Raw genomic sequence first — 18,575 nt, 5'->3', positions numbered from 1 at the left:
TTTTTGTATCCATTCAGCCAGTCTATGTCTTTTGGTTGGAGCATTTAATCCATTCACATTTAAGGTAATTTTTTAAAAAAATTTTTTATTTATTCATTTATTTATGGCTGTGTTGGGTCTTCGTTTCTGTGCGAGGGCTTTCTCTAGTTGTGGCAAGCGGGGGTCACTCTTCATCGCGGTGCATGGGCCTCTCACTATCGCGGCCTCTCTTGTTGCGGAGCACAGACTCCAGACGTGCAGGCTCAGTAATTGTGGCTCACGGGCCTAGTTGCTACGCGGCATGTGGGATCTTCCCAAACCAGGCCTCGAACCCGTGTCTCCTGCATTGGCAGGCAGATTCTCAACCACTGCACCACCAGGGAAGCCCCTAAGGTAATTATTGATATGTATGTTCCTATTACCATTTTCTTAATTGTTTTGGGTTTGTTTTTGTAGGTCCTTTTCTTCTCTTGTGTTTCCCACTTAGAGAATTTCCTTTAGCATTAGTTGTAGAGCTGGTTTGGTGGTGCTGAATTCTCTTAGCTTTTGCTTGTCTGTAAAGTTTTTGATTTCTCTGTCGAATCTGATGAGATCCTTGCCAGGTAGAGTAATGTTGGTTGTAGGTTCTTCCCTTTCATCACTTTAAATATATTGTGCCACTCCCCTCTGGCTTGTAGACTTTCTGCTGAGAATCAGCTCTTAACCTTATGGGAGTTCCCTTATATGTTATTTGTCTTTTTTCCCTTGTTGCTTTTAATAATTTTTCTTTGTCTTAAATTTTTGTCAGTTTGATTACTATGTATCTCGGTGTGTTTCTCCTTGCGTTTATCCTGCCTGGGACTCTCTGCGCTTCCTGGACTTGGGTGGCTGTTTCCTTTCCCATGTTAGGGAAGTTTTCGACTATAATATCTTCAAATATTTTCTCAGGTCCTTTCTCTCTCTCTTCTCCTTCTGGGACCCGTGTAATGTGAATGTTGGTGCATTTAATGTTGTCCCAGAGGTCTCTTAGGCTGTCTTCTTTTCTTTTCATTCTTTTTTCTTTATTCTGTTCTACAGCAGTGAATTCCACCATTCTGTCTTCCAGGTCATTTATCCATTCTTCTGCCTCAGTTATTCTGCTATTGATTCCTTCTAGTGTATTTTTCCTTTCAGTTATTGTATTGTTCATCTCCGTTTGTTTGTTCTGTAATTCTTCTAGGTGTTTGTTCTTTAATTCTTCTAGGTCTTTGCTAAACATTTCTTGTCCTTGCAAACAGTTCTCGATCTTTGCCTGCATTCTTTTTCCGAGGTCCTGGATCATCTTCATTATCATTGTTCTGAATTCTTTTTCTGGAAGGTTGCCTATCTCCACTTCATTTAGTTGTTTTTCTGGGGTTTTATCTTGTTCCTTCATCTGGTACCTAGTCCTCTGCCTTTTCATTTTGTCTATCTTTCTGTGAATGTGGTCTTCATTCCACAGGCTGCAGGATTGTAGTTCTTCTTGCTTCTGCTGTCTGCCCTCTGGTGGATGAGGCTATCTAAGAGGCTTATGCAAGCTTCCTGATGGGAGGGACTGGTGGTGGGTAGAGCTGGGTGTTGCTCTTGTGGGCAGAGCTTAGTAAAACTTTAATCCTCTTGTCTGCTGATGGGTGGGGCTGAGTTCCCTCCCTGTTGGTTGTTTGGCCTGTAGGCTCCAGCACTAGAGCCTACATGCCCTTTGGTGGGGCTAATGGTGGACTCCGGGAGGGCTCACGCCAAGGAGTACTTCAGAGAACTTCTGCTGCCAGTGTCCTTGTCCCCGTGGTGAGCCACAGCTGCCCCCCGCCTCTGCAGGAGACCCTCCAACACTAGCAGGTAGGTCTGGTTCAGTCTCCTATGGGGTCACTGCTCCTTCTTCCGGGTCCTGATGAGCACACTACTTTGTGTGTGCCCTCCAAGAGTGGAGTCTCTGTTTCCCCCATTCCTGTAGTCCTGCAATCAAATCCCACTATCCTTCAAAGTCTGATTCTCTGGGAATTCCTTCTCCCGTTGCCGGATCCCCAGGTTGGGAAGCCTGACATGAGGCTCAGAACCTTTGCTCCAGTGGGTGGACTTCTGTGGTATAATTGTTCTCTAGTTTGTCTTGACTGATCTTTAATTTTTTGCACATATCTGAGAGTTTTGTTGTTTGGCTGAAAAGGCATACGTAATTCATACATTATGATATATGTGTACTCAGCCATAAAAAGAAATGAAATTGAGTTATTTGCAGTGAGGTGGATGGACCTAGAGACTGTCATACAGAGTGAAGTAAGTCAGAAAGAGAAAAGCAAATACTGTATGCTAACACATATATATGGAATCTTAAAGAAAAAAAGAAAAGGTTTTGAAGAACCTAGGGGCAGGGCAGGAATAAAGACGCACATGTAGAGAATGGACTTGAAGACTCGGGGAGGGGGAAGGTTAAGCTGGGATGAAGTGAGAGAGTGGCATGGACATATATACACTACCAAATGTAAAATAGATAGCTAGTGGGAAGCAGCCGCATGGCACAAGGAGATCAGCTTGGTGCTGTATCCACCTAGAGGGGTGGGTTAGGGAGGGTGGGGGGGAGATGCAAGAGGAAGGAGAAATGGGAATATATGTATATGTATAGCTGATTCACTTTGTTATACAGCAGAAACTAACACACCATTGTAAAGCAATTACACTCTAATAAAGATGTCAAAAAAAATTTTTTTCTTATTTTCACTTTAGTAATATTGCTAATTATGTTGTTATAATTAGGATTTTTACATAATTTGTGTTCCAGTGATAGTAATGCCAAATTAGTCAACCTTGCTTAAGTCATTGTATTTTTATTTTTAAATTAATTTTCCTATGGAGAAAATTTGCTGTTTAGCCAATAGCAACTGAAATAGTCAATAAAATTATTATAGTAACATTTGCATTCAGAAATTAACAATGAATTTTACACATAAAGTTCAAGTAGTGTGATGGGGTCTTATGTTAATTATTATCATAGAAATATTATAAAATATTCTAAGTTCATCAGATAAATCATCACTTGTATTGCAATTTTCACCTTCTCTATAAGCAATATCTAGATCCATAAAATATTGAAGTCCTTTTTTAAAAAATTTCAAGTCTGAAATATTATAAGGAAGACCAAAAATTGGTAATATGTTCTATGATTTATTCAAATCTCTATTTAATTGACACTGTGCCTTGATCCATAGTAACCCAAAAATAGTCTCATTAGAAGTGAGTTTGGGGACTTCCCTGGTGGCGCAGTGATTAAGAATCCGCCTGTCAATGCAGGGGACACGGGTTCAAGCCCTGGTCCGGGAAGATCCCACATGCCACGGAGCAACTAAGCCCATGCACCGCAACTACTGAGCCTGCGCTCTAGAGCCCGCGAGCCACAACTACTGAAGCCCGCACGCCTAGAGCCTGTGCTCCACAACAAGAGAAGCCACTGCAATGAGAAGCCCACACACCGCAACAAAGAGTAGCCCCCGCTCACTGCAACCAGAGAAAAGCCCGCACGCAGCAACAGAGACCCAATGCAGCCAATAAATAAATAAATAAATAAATTTATATATATAAGAAAAAAAAAAAGAAGTTAGTTTGGAGATTATTTATATGTGAATACTCTTTTAGAGTGATGCAAATATTTTTATTTACTTGTTTTGATTTTCTTATATTTTATAAGAATGTCACATTTGTTACATACTTCATATACCGTTTATTTCAATTTAGGGAAAATAGTTTCTCTAAATTCAAAAGAATTCATCTTAAAAAAGCAAAATAGCCAAACTTGTATCAGTTTGAGTTTTTGGAGTTTCTGCAAGCTTTGGCTAGTATTATTATAGCAAGCAGCAGTACACAGATAAATGTGGGTAGTGCAAATTCAAAAATAATTTTTTGTCAAAGATCACCATTCTCTTTACTTAAGGATCATCTTTTCTCTCTTGTACAATTCTAGTGCATCTTGTCATCTTGTGTAAATTAATTTTTATTGCTTTAATGGTGTTTAGTCAGCATTCCCTTTGTGTGTCTGAAAGTGGTTGTAGTGGTGAATATGACATGTTTTTCTTATCAAGATATTTCATATTTGGGCAAATATAGAAAATATCTTATGTAATCATTGAATTGCTCCAAAGATGCCATACTTAATACAGTTGAGAACATGTCTCTGAATAAGAAATTCAAATGATGCATTGTCCATGGATCACGAAAAATGCTTGTTCCTTCCCAATGGCTATTATTGTTAGCTTGCCCTCACTAGTCTTTCAATCAATGCCTGAAATTCAAAGTTATTTTTGCAGTTCAACTTTTTACAGTCGGCATGAAACCAATAAAATGTTCATTAATTTTGACTTCCTCGATTTTTATCTTTTGATAGTTTGACAATACGTGTGATGAATGTTATTTGTTCAATATGATTTGTCCCAGTATACACTAGTTAAATTAGTTATTATTAATGTTAAAAATTGTATGTGTAATTTCTTTTCTCACCTTTAATACCATTTTGAATTCTCTATTTTTATATGATTTTTTTAAAATTAGTTTTTAATCTATCTTATATTCTTGGCCATTCTGGCATCAAATTTGAAAGTAATTTTTTCTACCAAACTAGAAAATGTCCATTGTTTTCTATGAATGTTGTGCTGTTGCCACACAAAGCTTGGCTAAATATAGAACACCTATGATTATTCTTTTTTTTTAACTTGAAGTATAGTTGATTTACAATGTTGTGTTAGTTTTAGGTGTACAGCACAGTGATTCAGTTACATATATATATACGTATATACATATATACATACATATACATACACACACACATATATATTCTTTTTCAGATTCTCTTCTCTTATAGGTTATTACAAAATATTGAGTCCTATGACTATTCTTTAAGAATATCATAGCAATATTTTATATCAGTATTTACATGTTTACTGGTTTCTTGGTTGATTACTATTTGCTATTCTTTTAGGGTTTTTTTTTTTCAGTTCTAGTATTTGCATATGCTGGGGTTTTTGTTTGTTTGTTTGTTTGTTTTTGGTACAGGTAACATTTTGTATTCTTTTAATTGAGAACCTCAGCATTTCCAGTCACAAATCGTTTCACTGGCCAAAGCTAATTGTGAAATATGTAACAAGAGTAACAAAATACTTCGGTCTTTTTCAACTTAAAATATTAAAAAGTTTCTGTGGTTTCTTTCTCTATTTGAAAAACATTTTATTTTGATGTGAAGTAATTAAAATAATTAAATTTTCTGCCATGTTTATTCAATGGAAAATTCATAGCCAATAATTTGAGTCATCTTACATTTTTCCTGAAGTAGTCTCATGATTTCAGAAGAGTATGACAGACTTTTTCCAGGATACTTTCCAACAAACAGTAAAGAGCCAAAGTTTTCATATTTCTCATCCAATTTGCCAGCTTTCTTGCAATTTCTTTATCTTCTGATGGGCAGGCCAGAATTGCGTGTGTTTCTTCTGAGTTGTGAATTTTATAGGAAAAGTATATTTTTCCTTGTTTTCTTTTGATCAGGAAAAAAATTTAATTAGTAAAGAACATAAAGTAACAGGTGTTTCATTCAACCTTTTCGAGTCGTGGATGCTAAGAATACTTTGGTTGCGTATTTTCCTTGTTTTGCTCAGTAACTAAAATATATTAAGTAAAGAACTTGTCATGCCTGTTTGTGAATTGTGTGTGGGTCATGCCCAGCAAAAGTCTGTTTACTTTCAATGTCTGCAATTTAAAAAATTGAAGCAGACCACCTTTTTGAATATATTTTACTTATATCTTTTCAGTCCTTAGTATCCTGAGCCCCACTTTCATATTTTGTGGTTCTACCCCAATCTCAACTTGTTCTCATTCTCAGTGATCCATAGAATTAAAAGATAAAATGTAATCATATTCAAAAGATTCCAAAATTGAATATGTGTCAGCAAAAATATAATTAAAGTAAATGTTAAAATATTGAAAAATTAAAATTATTTTTCTTATTTGTTGTGTCTCACAGAATAGGGATCCCTGAGGAGAGGGACCTCCTCTCCTCAAAAAGCCACTTTTTTTCTAAAATATCCAAAATAATCTATTAAAATTAAAAAACAAAATAAAAGTAATAATGATCATTAAAATTTAAACAAAAATTATTCAAATAAAGCTCAGTTTTTACTTTAGTTTTAAAATGTAATTATATCTTATAAAATATTCTCATAAACAAAATTATTTGCAATTCTTACATTCAATATCCATCAGTTGCTAATGCCAAAAACTGGTATTATGCTTCATGCCTCAAACATGTTATATCGAGTATGCATAAAAATGATTTTTTTAAAAAATTATTTATTTATTTATTTATTTATTTATGTCTGTGTTGGGTCTTTGTTTCTGTGCAAGGGCTTTCTCTAGTTGCGGCAAGTGGGGGCCACACTTCATCGTGGTGCGCGGGCCTCTCATTATCGCGGCCTCTCTTGTTGCAGAGCACAGGCTCCAGACGCGCAGGCTCAGTAATTGTGGCTCATGGGCCTAGTTACTCCGCGGCATGTGGGATCTTCCCAGGCCAGGGCTCGAACCCGTGTCCCCTGCATTGGCAGGCAGATTCTCAACCACTGCGCCACCAGAGAAGCCCTAAAAATGATTTAAGGATAATATTGTTTAACATTGCAGAATGTTCTCTGGCTGCCTCGTGTAACTATTGCAAATACTGCAGTAATTCGCGAGTGCTTACAGGTCTAGAAACTGGAACTCGAAGAAAGGAAGAAAGTAGATGCTCAGCACTCCTGGGAAATGATACTTTATTATGCAAGAATCTATAGCGTTCATGACATCTGAAAGGAAGGATTTGACAAGTGAATTAATTTGTCTTTTCTCTTACCTAAATGCTTCCACAGCTCAAATTCTCCTTACGCTCCTAAGCAGTGTCCTTTCACAATGCTGGCAGCAAGACAACCCATGATTCTTCTTGACAGTTGAATCAAGTCGCCTTTTGCTTTCAGGACAGAGGGCAAGAGATGTGGAGAAGCATTTCCTATGGCCTGAATGGTGTTAGTCATCAGTGTGGATGTTTAGGGTGATGGCTGCTCTGTGTCAGCAATGGGTTCCCAATCTCATAGGTTCTTTAATAAGCTTACCTTTTCATTGTGTGTTTGCAATTTTCAGACTCTCTAATACATGAGGTCCACGGTAGGAGCCCCTCTTGACCAGATCTAAGGGTCATCCTGAGCTCAATAAAAGAATTCAACACTACTTATCTGTGCAACCCATATGTATAAAGTGGAAATAGCTAACCCCCACTAGTATCTGAATAAATTACCATATAAACAGTTGGGTGTTTCTTTTTCTAGGCAACTTTTACACTAACGTACGCACACATATATTTTTAACGTTTTAAAAAATATATAAATGATATCATACTATAAAAACTTTGGAAGCTTCTTCTCTGACTTAACATATTATATACTGCTTTCCATATTGTTATATAAAATTCAACATTGACTTCACCTTATTAAAAACTACAATGATATCACTAAATTTTTAAGCCAGTTCCTCCTTGATTGACATTTGTTTTTTCAAATTTTTGTTCTAGATGAACAAGATATTCTCATGAACCTCAAAATATGAGCAGGTGGAGGAAAACTACCAATAGCTCAAGAACCACATCGTATCAGTGTCTGCGCAGGAGGGAACCGTGAGGTATCTGACAGATCTGAGAACAGAGCTCTAAAACTGGCAATAGTACTCACTGAAAAGCGGGGTAGACCAATTTGAGAACAACTGCTAAAACTGGGAGGGGGTTTTCTACACTTGAGTAAAGATGTGGGTGTGTGGGGTCCAAGATAAGGCCTAAAGGAGCTGGTGTGGTTTTGGGCTCCGTGAACTTCAAATTACAAAGCTCCTTTTCAGAAGAAAGTTTCACACCAGAAGAATACTTCTGAGAGTAGAATCCAAATGAAGAAGGATGGGGTAATAGAAGCAAAGGAAAAAGAAAGTCTAGATAAAAGAGCAGAGGAACTACATCTCAGAAAGTACAGGCCATTAAAAAATTCTTGGTAAGGACACCACAAGAAGGAAATCTAAAGTAGTGAAGCCAGAAAAGTTATCCTGATTCACCCTTCCTTCATAAAAGAAAAAGTAAATTCATATAAAAAGGAACAATAGAATAAGATTGTGTTCAAATCCAACACTAAGTTAGACGTGTTAACTAACCATATTGTGGTGATCATTTTGCAATGTATAAGTGTATCACATTATTACATTGTACACCTTAAACTTACACAATGTTATATATTAATTATATCTCAATAAAGCTGGAAAAAATCCAACACTAAGTCATCATAAGAAAAAAGAGGACTTCCCTGGTGGCGCAGTGGTTAAGAATCAGTCTGCCAATGCAGGGTACATGGGTTCAAACCCTGGTCCAGGAAGATCCCACATGCCGCGGAGCAACTAAGCCCATGCGCCACAACTACTGAGCCTGGGCTCTAGAGCCCGTGAGCCACAACTACTGAGCCTGCATGCCACAACTACTGAAGCCCGTGCGCCTTGAGCCCATGTTCTGCAACAAGAGAAGCCACTGCAATGAGAAGCCCATGCACTGCAACTAAGAGTAGCCCCTGCTCGCCGCAACTAGAGAAAGCCTGCGCGCAGCATCGAAGACCCAACACAGCCAAATATAAATAAATTAATTAAAAGAAAAAGTGAAAAGAAAAGAAAGGGCAGAATAACATTCTAATAGTGAAAACGTATCAGAAAGACATGCTTATAAAACAGATGAAAAATTTATTATTTCAAAATGAGCTTAAAAACTAATAAAATAATATCAGAGAGGGAAGGACTATATAAATCAGAATTAGAGAAGCTTAGAAATGATGTCGGAGAACTCAGAATTAATATTAATCATTTGAGAGATGGAGACTAAAATAGAAAAAAACAGAAGAGTGAATAAATATATCAGATAACAGTAGGTGAAAAGGAGGGAATTCCAACAAATCAAAGAGATCTGTGAGAAAGTGGTAGATGTAGAAAGGTATACAAATGAACAAGCTATGTATAATAGAAGACCCACAAAAAAAAAGCAGAGGAAATTTTAAAATAATTTAAATTTAAAAAGCAAACATTTAAGAAAAGTTTTCCTGAGGTAAAAAGAGATTTGACACTAGTACCTGGGAAAATCAATCCAGAATGACCAATGTCAAGGTATATTCTCAGAAAACTTCTGGACTTTACAAGAAAAGAAAAAAATCTTTTGGGCATCTAGTCAAAATATCAAGTCACCTAAATGGGAAAGAAATAATTGTCTTTGAACTTTATTCCAGAAGAAGTAGAGAAACAGGGACTTCCCTGGTGGTCCAGTGGTTAAGAATCCGCCTTCCAATGCAGGAGATGCGGGTTCGATCCCTGGTTGGGGAACTAAGATCCCACATTCCACGGGTCAACTAAGCCCGCATGCTGCAACTACTGAGCCCACGTGCTCTAGAGCCCATGTACCACAGCTAGAGAGCCCGTGTGCTCTGAAGCCTGCATGCCGCAACAAAAGATCCCACATGCAGCAACAAAAGATCCCGCACACTGCAACAAAGATCCTACATGCCGCAACTAAGACCCGACACAGCCAAATAAAGAAATAAATAGAGTAACATATTGAAGATATTCAAGGAAAGAAAACACGAGCCAACGATTTTATATCTAGTCAACATGCCACAAATAATGAACATGAAAGAACCAGAGACTATTGCTCCCATGAATTTATTGAAGAAAGGTTTTTTAGACAACCAAAATGGAAAGACATTGACATAAGGACTGATGGTGGGCATAAGATATGTATTTACCTGTAAAACTATGATGGTTATAAGAAGAGTACATGACCAGGCAAAGTAGATATTATATAATAATTAAAAGGGAAGAATGGTAAGACGGATGAAATATAGAATATACTTGTTGCTGATGAGGATAAAAGGATATTTATTCAAATGAGATACTGCTGGATAGGGATAAGAGAGGAAAGAAGAAATTATTAATTAATTTCAATATTGTTGAGGAACCAATAGAAAATAACAAAAATAAGATGGGGGGGATGGAGTTTATTTTAGTTTTAGTATAAAAGTAACCATTAAAATAAAAATAAAACCTTCCTAAATACCAAATACATTTGAGAGAGCAAATAAGTGAAACACCAGTGCTATAAAACACTTGTATTTGTATAACAAAACAATATGAAGTGAAAACAATAGCGTGCAAAAGAGTATATGTGGTATACTAATATTTGAATAAAAAAGGCAAAAATGAGGATATATGTGTGTATATGCATGCACATATACATATATATTATTTGCTTATTTTTGCAATTAAGAAAGGATAAACCAGAAACTTATGCACAAGGGTTGAAGAAAACTACTCTGAGTTACATTTTATATAGTTTTGACTTTTTAACTGTGCTACTGTTTTACGTATTCAAAAAATTAAATTAGCTCTTGCTTTGGCAGCATGTATACTAAAATTGAAATGATACAGAGAAGATTAGCATGGCCCCTGCACAAGAATGACATGCAAATTTGTGAAGCATTCCATATTTTTTTATGGATGTTAACTAAACTTTGGTAATTGTATCAATGTATACATATACCAAGTCATTACGTTGTATACCTTAAACTTACAAATCTTATATAGCAGTTATATCTCAATAAAACTGGAAAAAAATTAAGAAGCCCACTATCACAAAGAAAAAAATTAAGTCAACAAGGAAAGGAAAACTCTAACACTGAATATAAAGAGAAACAAATGAACCTATTTCGAGGTTAAAAGTTTTTTTAACAGATCTTTTTACCTTTAGTGGGCTATATTCTAGGGATAAAAAAAAGCACTGCAAACAATCTGGAACTTTATTGGTAGATTTGTTGTTGGTAGTGGTACTGATACAATAATTCTGATATATTGGGTGTATTGTAGGGAGGAGCAAATGAGTAAATATATTGATGCTGGATTGAAAACCAGGTTCTCAATGTGGGAGAAAAGAGATAAAAATATGGACTGGGAGGAAAAGAGGAAGAATCCTGTGGTGTTGGATTGGAGTTGGGGGCTCAAGATAAATTTACGATTTAAAATCAAACATACTTCCTGGCTCTGTCCACTGAAAGGACCTAGACACAATGACACCCCAATAGCAATGAGCACTCTTACCACTCAGTTTTTGCTTTCTGTGAACTACTTCTCACTAAAAGTAATCAAGTTATCTTGGGGAAATGGCTGATTCTAGGTCTGAATCAAAGGAAAGTACAAAATGATCTTGGGGTTTCCTCTGCTAGAGAGCAAAGAAGTGCTCAAACAATGATGGGGTTATGTCTGAAGGACAGAGACCAGCTGGAAGGGGCTCCCACCTTGAAGGGGCCAAATTTGGGACAAATTGAGAATCGAAAAGAAAATTAGTGGTAATGAAAAATCTGAGTTCATAATAATACTCAAGAAAATTAAAAAGTGAGTGTGAGGGAAGAGAAAGCTCTTTTCCTTAAGCAGTAGAATGCCAGCTAATAAATGTAGAGAGGAAATGATAAAATTCAAAACAATGTGATCTTTGTAATCACATAGTTGATTCAGGCAAGGTTTACTAATGGCTGCTAAAACATTGGGTGAAAGTTGTTGGGGAACAAGATATTCTCAAAGTACTATCCCACAGATTACTTATTAATTGTAAAGACATCTTTTCAAACTCTTTATAATGGAGAATTCTAGCAGATAGCACCTTAATCAACTGATTAAACTTAGCACGACCAATCATAGGACACAGTGGCTTCCTGTGCCTCTTGTGATGTGCTAAGAAGGACCCAACATCACCTCTGTAGAGTTTTTGCTAAAAATCTTTAATGAAATCTAATTCTGAAGAAACAACCAGATAAAAACAACTGGCCTGAAAGTGACAGGAAAAACCAAAAAAAAAAAAAAAAGCAGAAGAGCTGTTTTAGAATAAAGGAGACTGGACCAAACAAACCAAAAAAATGCTCCAAAGGACATTACTGAGAAAACTGAAGAATTTAGCAAGATTTTTTATATTAGAGAATAATCAGTGTTAAATCTACTATAATGACAGTTTGGTTATATAGGAAAATGTTCTTGTTTCTTAGGAGATAAATGCTGAAGTACTTTGGGGTGAAGCTTCATAAATTCTCTAACTTACTTTCAAATGGTTCAGTGAAAAAAATACCCTCATAAATATGGAAATATTATACAATGAACATATACAGCATTTAGCTGCATATGTTAACAATCTAGGTGAGGGACATTTCAGTGTTCACTGTATTATTTCCTCAACTTTTCTGTAGGTGTAAAAATTTTCATAATAAAAGTTTGGGGCAGGGGAATAAACACATGGATTGGAGGTAGGTGTGTGACAGGATAGCCAGCTAGTGACCTGGAACCTGAGTGACCTGGCCTGAAAAGATGAGCTATACTGTATCGGTCAGGATCCTTTTGGCTTCATGTAACAGGATACTGGAGTCAAAGTAGCTTAAACTGTAAGGATACCTAATTATCTCATGTAACAAGAAGTTTAAAGGTACATGGCTCTGAGGTTGGTTAATTTGTCAGCTCGAGGCTTTGTAGCCCGATTCTGCCAGTTCCCCTCTAAGTCTCTTGGCTTTACTTCATGGTTGCAAAATGGCTGCCATGGCTTCATATATCATGTCCTCACATGACATATCCAAAGTAGGCAGGAAGGGGATGGACTAGCTCCTCTTTGGGCTTTGCCTTCTTTTATCAAGGATAAAATTCTTTCCATAAGCCTCCCAAGAAGATTCCTTTTACATCTCATTGCCCTTAACAAACCAATTCTGGTTCATCACCTTGGGTTGTTCACCTGAACAAAACTGATTGGGAGGGATGATTGTGGGATGGGCAGCCAATAGTGTTTTGCCACATGAGCCAATCAGACTCTCTTGCTCAGAAATCTGAGCCAAGAAACCTAGCCTGGGTTTGCTGTTAGTGAATGGACAGCAAACCAGAAGTTGAGTTGAGGCCATGACACACCAGGCCATGTACAAGCTAAGGTTATGACAAGAAAAATTCTATAGAGAGGGTGAGGAAGCCATTTGGTAGAGAAAGGAGAATGGCGCATATCTGCAGAGGTGGGTGGAGCTGCCCTGAGGGATAGAAACAGTTCCCTAAACTGCCTAGATCCCTGATGTTTTCTGGTTATGATTTCACTTCCAGGCTAGAGAGAATGTACCAGTTAGACTCAGAAAAAAGCAAACAAAAACTGCCCTAGCACAAAAGAGGAATTAGTTATCAATGTCTTTCTTACCCAAGGCAGGAAGTTTACCCTGTCCTTAGGAAGTACTGGAACCAGAAAGGGCCAGAATGAGGTGACTTCTGTCTGCCTCTTCCTCTGTGTTTCTCCGTAGTTTATTGCATTTTTTTTTGAAGTATAGTTGATTTACAATGTTGTGTTAGTTTCAGGTGTACAGCACAATGATTTAGTTATATATATATTCTTTTTCAGGTTCTTTTCCATTATAGGTTATTACAAAATATTGAGTATAGTTCCCTGTGCTATACAGTAAGTCCTTGTTGGTTATCTATTTTATATATAGTAGTGTGTATATGTTAATCCCTACCTCCTAATTTATTCCCCATCCCCGTAGTTTATTTCATTCTTATCTCTGCAGTAGGATATCTCTGCTTCATGTTCCCCATGTTATCATACATCCGCCCACACCTTCTAAATTTGCGTTTAAGTTTTGTCCCCCTGAAGAACCCAGCTGGTACTCAGTCCCTGGGTCCTAGTTTCAAATTCCCAAAGGAAAGAAACTGAGAGACCTAAGTTGGGTCAGATGTCCAATCTGCCCAGTCCATAGGCTTCAGGTCACAACACACAAGCATGGGATAGTGAGGAGCAGAACTAGGAGAAAGAGGTCATTGACTCAGGCTGGAAAGACACCCCAAAAGATTTCCACCATGATCCTTAAAAGAATGGCTTTCAAGATTGGGGGGTAGGGACTTCACTGGTGGCGCAGTGGTTAAGAATCCGCCTGCCAATGCAAGGGACACGGGTTTGAGCCCTGGTCCGGGAAGATCCCACATGCTGCGGAGCAACTAAGCCTGTGCACCACAACTACTGAGCCTGCACTCTAGAGCCCGCGAGCCACAACTACTGAGCCCTTGAGCCACAACTACTGAAGCCCGCACGCCTAGAGCCCGTGCTCTGCAACAATGGAAGCAGCCACCTCAATGAGAAGCCGGCACACCACAACGAAGAGTAGCCCCCACTCACCGCAAGCAGAGAAAAGCCCGCGTGCAGCAACGAAGACCCAACGCAGCCAAAATTAAATAAATAAATACAATTAAAAAAAAACAAAAAAAGATTGGGGAGTAGGAATTTGCCCCCCAGGGACATTTTGCAATGTCTGAAAACATTTTTGGTCATCACAACTTAGGGGATGAGTACTACCTGTATCTAATAGGGAGAGGCCAGGGATGTTGCTAAAATCCTAGAATGTTCTCACGACAAAGAATGATCTCATCCAAAATGTCCATAGTACCGAGGTTGAGAAACTCTGCCTCCCTTTTGATTCTAGTAACTGTTCTTTCAATCAACTGGAGCATCTGTGCCCACAGAGCACACACCCAGGCCTGGTAAGTCACAGGGCTCAGTAAATATTTGTAGGGCAGAGATCAAATGAAAACACCATCCTGGGATTCTGTGGATGCTGATTCTACTGCTGATTACCTGGATTCAGGGTGCATTCTTGGTGAAGGAGCCCACAGAGGCAGGAGATGCCGAGGTTCCTGCCCTGGGTGGGGGATTGTTAAAAAAAAAGGGAAGGGCTTCCCTGGTGGCACAGTGGTTGAGAATCTGCCTGCCAATGCAGGGGACATGGGTTCGAGCCCTGGTCTGGGAAGATCCCACATGCCGCGGAGCGACTAGGCCCGTGAGCCACAACTACTGAGCCTGCGCGTCTGGAGCCTGTGCTCCGCAACGAGAGAGGCCGCGACAGTGAGAGGCCCGCGCACGGCGATGAAGAGTGGCCCCCACTTGCCGCAACTAGAGAAAGCCCTCGCACAGAGATGAAGACCCAACACAGCCAAAAAGAAAGAAAGAAAGGAAGGAAGGAAGGAAGGAAGGAAGGAAGGAAGAAAGAAAGAAGCTTTCATTAAAAAAAAAGAAAGAAAGAAAAATCAACCAGCTAAAAAAAAAAAAAAAAAAAAAGGGAAGATGGAATAAGCAGAAACAGATCCAAGCAGAAGACACAACTAGAAACACACACACAACTTGCTCTTACAAATGCTCAAAACATAAACAGCAGCTGCCTAGCTAGTACCTGCCCCTCCCCAAGCACCATAAGGGAGAGCCGTAAATCCTTATGTCCCAAACAGCTGTCGGTGATGACAGGGGCGTCTTTTTTTCCACACTAACTTGTCTGGCAGGGAGGTACAGGCTCCAGGCCATTGGGTTTCTTTTTGGCTTAGTCAGTACAACACCTGCTATCATCTCCTAAGGAGCATTGTCCCTGGAATCTTAAAACAAACAAACAAACGAAACAAAAAACCTGTAAATGACTCAGAGAGGAGAAGGCTTCAGGAATAAGGAGAAGAAAGAAATTTTAAGGCAAGACATTTCCCTGAAATTCCTGATAAACTCGACGCTGCTATTTGGCAAAGGGGAATACGTTTTCCAAAGTTTCTGGAGGAAACCCCAGAAATTAGATAACTTAGCGTCTTTGCTGCCCTCTACTGATTATGATGAAGACTAGCAGGGGGTTCGAGATGGAGAGCGGTGTTTCAGTGGATTGCTTCATTCCTTCATTTAATTTTCAACACATATTTACCGTGTATAAGTATACTTTGCCTATACCCTGTGCAGGTGCTGTGCTAAGCATTAGTGCAACGGTAAAAAAAATACATGTCCCTGTTCTCCTGGGATGTACGTTCTAACAAATGAGACAGACTATGTGAAAGTCAACAAATAAGAAACATTTGAAGTTTGTTCAGAGGGCTCTGAAAGCACTTAACGGGCAATTTAAGATTCGTGGGCTGGGAGGTGACACGTGAGCTGAGACTGGAAGGTTGAGACAAACTCAGCTGAGCTGAGAGAAGAGCCCAGGGCTCTGCGGGCAGATTGAGAAGTGGGTCCCTGAACATGGCGTGGGAGCAGGGGCCAGTGTGGAGGGAAGGCCAGAGGGGCGGGTAGGGGCTGGGTCATGCAGGGACCCTGCAGTCTGCGAAGGAACTTGGATTTTCTTCTGAATAAATCTTACCCAATAGAGGAAGCTGTTGAAAGGTCGCTATTTTTGTTTTTAAAAGATTATTCTGGGACTTCCCTGGTGGTCCAGCGGTTAAGACTCTGCACTCCCAGTGCAGGGGGCCCAGGTTCGATCCCTGGTCGGGGAACTAAGATCCCACATGCTGCAACTAAGCCCCTGCAACTACTGAGCCCGCGTACAGCATCGAAGACCCAGCACAGCCAAAAAAATAAATAAATAAAATTTTAAAAAGATTATTCTTTCAGTAGGACATTTTCACTCTAGGATTTCCATAAAGTTTTTTCCAGAAATATCAGAAAGTTTACAGGTGCGTACATGAAAGAAATAAGTAAACATCTAGAGGATCACTCTGTCTCCGGTGTGGATCATGGAAGGTAGGGCAGGGGACAAGCCTAGGAGGCAGAGCCAGGCGGGGGCTGTGTGGGAGGTAGGCTGGACCAGAGTGGTGCCGTGGACATGGGCAGAAATGGATGGACAGAAGATGCCTTTGGGAGCTGCACCTTCAGGACCCACTGATGAGTCAGACGTGGCAGAGGATGACTGACAGCTGCCAAGACTACGAGGGCACGCCGATCAGCCGTGACACGCGATTGAAGAAATGTGGCACCTGCAAGGCTCCGAACCGGGCTCTTTGCGGGCCCGGGGGCGAGGACCATTACTCGCAAGCCTTTGCTCTCTCCTTGTGCTCGGCCTGGGTGACTACACCTGACAGGTCTCAGGGAGGCAGCCCTCATAAAAATGGCTGTAAAGCCTTTTGCTAATACGCAGCCTCCCATAAATGTCAGGGGATGAGAATTACAGCCCCCCAGGCTCATCAAAGAGAGAGGGGGCTGCAGCTCGAGGAAGCCACAGCGACTGTAAGGGCACTGAGCTGTCTTTCCAAGCTGTATTTTAGTGTCAGGGAAGATGTGACCAGAGGAAGTGGAGTGCTAGCCGAGGCCACAGTGGCCCAGAGCCTTTCTTGTAAGTTTAGTTATCAAATCTGTCTGCAGAGCTCCTCTTCACTCAGCCCAGGGCTTCTTCAAGGTGAAGTGGGGCACAGTCTTCACTTGTACCTATTCAGCCAGGAGGAGTGGGGATGTTAGGGAACCTGGCCTCGGGGCAGCCTCTCATTCTGGGAAGTAAACAACATACTGTTTCCCACCTTTTCCAACCCTTGACCCACCTGTCAGCTAATTAGTACCTAGCGCCTAGGAGTGTTCCCCTGCTCACCAGCTGTCTGGCGGTCCTTTGATGCACCGCATATGTCTCACAGCCCTGACCCCAAACTCCCTTTCTTTCTCCCCTTTTATTTCTCTCTTTCTTTAATATGCACTCAACATACAGCTAAAAATCACTGGGATCATATGATAAGCATGGCATTGTGTTGGGGTCCTGGAAACTGGGCTGGGGAGGGTGGGTAAAGAAATATGATATGAAGACCCTATTCAGAAGAAGTTATTCATCTAGCTGGCTGCCAGCTGGATGAGTAACTTCCGGGAGTACAGACGCACTGAAAAAGTAGAACAGTAACAAGTAATGGTGGCTAACATCTCTTCCAAGGGCAGACGGAAAGCCAGGTACCTGCCAGGGGCATTGTCTCAGGGGGTCCTCATGATAACCTTATGAGGTGAGTACTATTGCCATTCTTGCTTTCAGATGAGGAGGCTGAGGCTTGGGGAGGTGGTGACTTTTGCAGGGTGACAGCTAGTGAGTGATGGAACCCTTTCTTAACCCAAGTCTGCCTGATCCTGAAGTCTGTGCACTACTCTGTCTCTGGCCCATCAATTAGGTTAACAGGAGATTACTAATAGCATGGGGGATAATCTACATGCCGCTCCATTTCTGAGGCCATGCTGCCTTTTGTTTTTCCCTAACTTCTACACACTTGTGCACACAAACACACACACACATACACCCCTTGATCCATACCCCCATCCTGACCCTAATTTTTTGGACCCTAATGGCATTTTTGACATTGAATCAAAATTATACCAACACTGTTACATGTTCATTGAGAAAGCATTTTCAGGATCAAAGTCCAATAAATCATAAACCCCAATAAATAATCCTCCCCCCAAACACCAATACTTTTCTGGATCAGTTTTCTGTATTAGACAGTATTTTTTCATTTTTTGCTATTAGTTTTTTTATTTACTAAAGTTTCTTTTTAAAAAAAATTATTTATTTATTTTTGGCTGCATCAGGTCTTCATTGCTGTGCACAGGTTTTCTCTAGTTGCTGCGAGCGGGGGCTACTCTTCATTGTGGTTCATGGGCTTCTCACTGTGGTGGCTTCTCTTGTTGCGGAGCGTGGGCTCTAGGCACGTGGGCTTCAGTAGTTGTGGCTTGCGGGCTCTAGAGTGCAGGCTCAGTAGTTGCGGCACGCAGGCTC

Source organism: Balaenoptera physalus, assembly GCF_965194825.1.
Source record: "Balaenoptera physalus genome assembly, chromosome: 3".
NCBI lineage: Eukaryota > Metazoa > Chordata > Mammalia > Artiodactyla > Balaenopteridae > Balaenoptera > Balaenoptera physalus.
The sequence above is the reverse complement of the archived record's forward strand: the minus strand, read 5'-3'. Positions refer to the sequence as shown.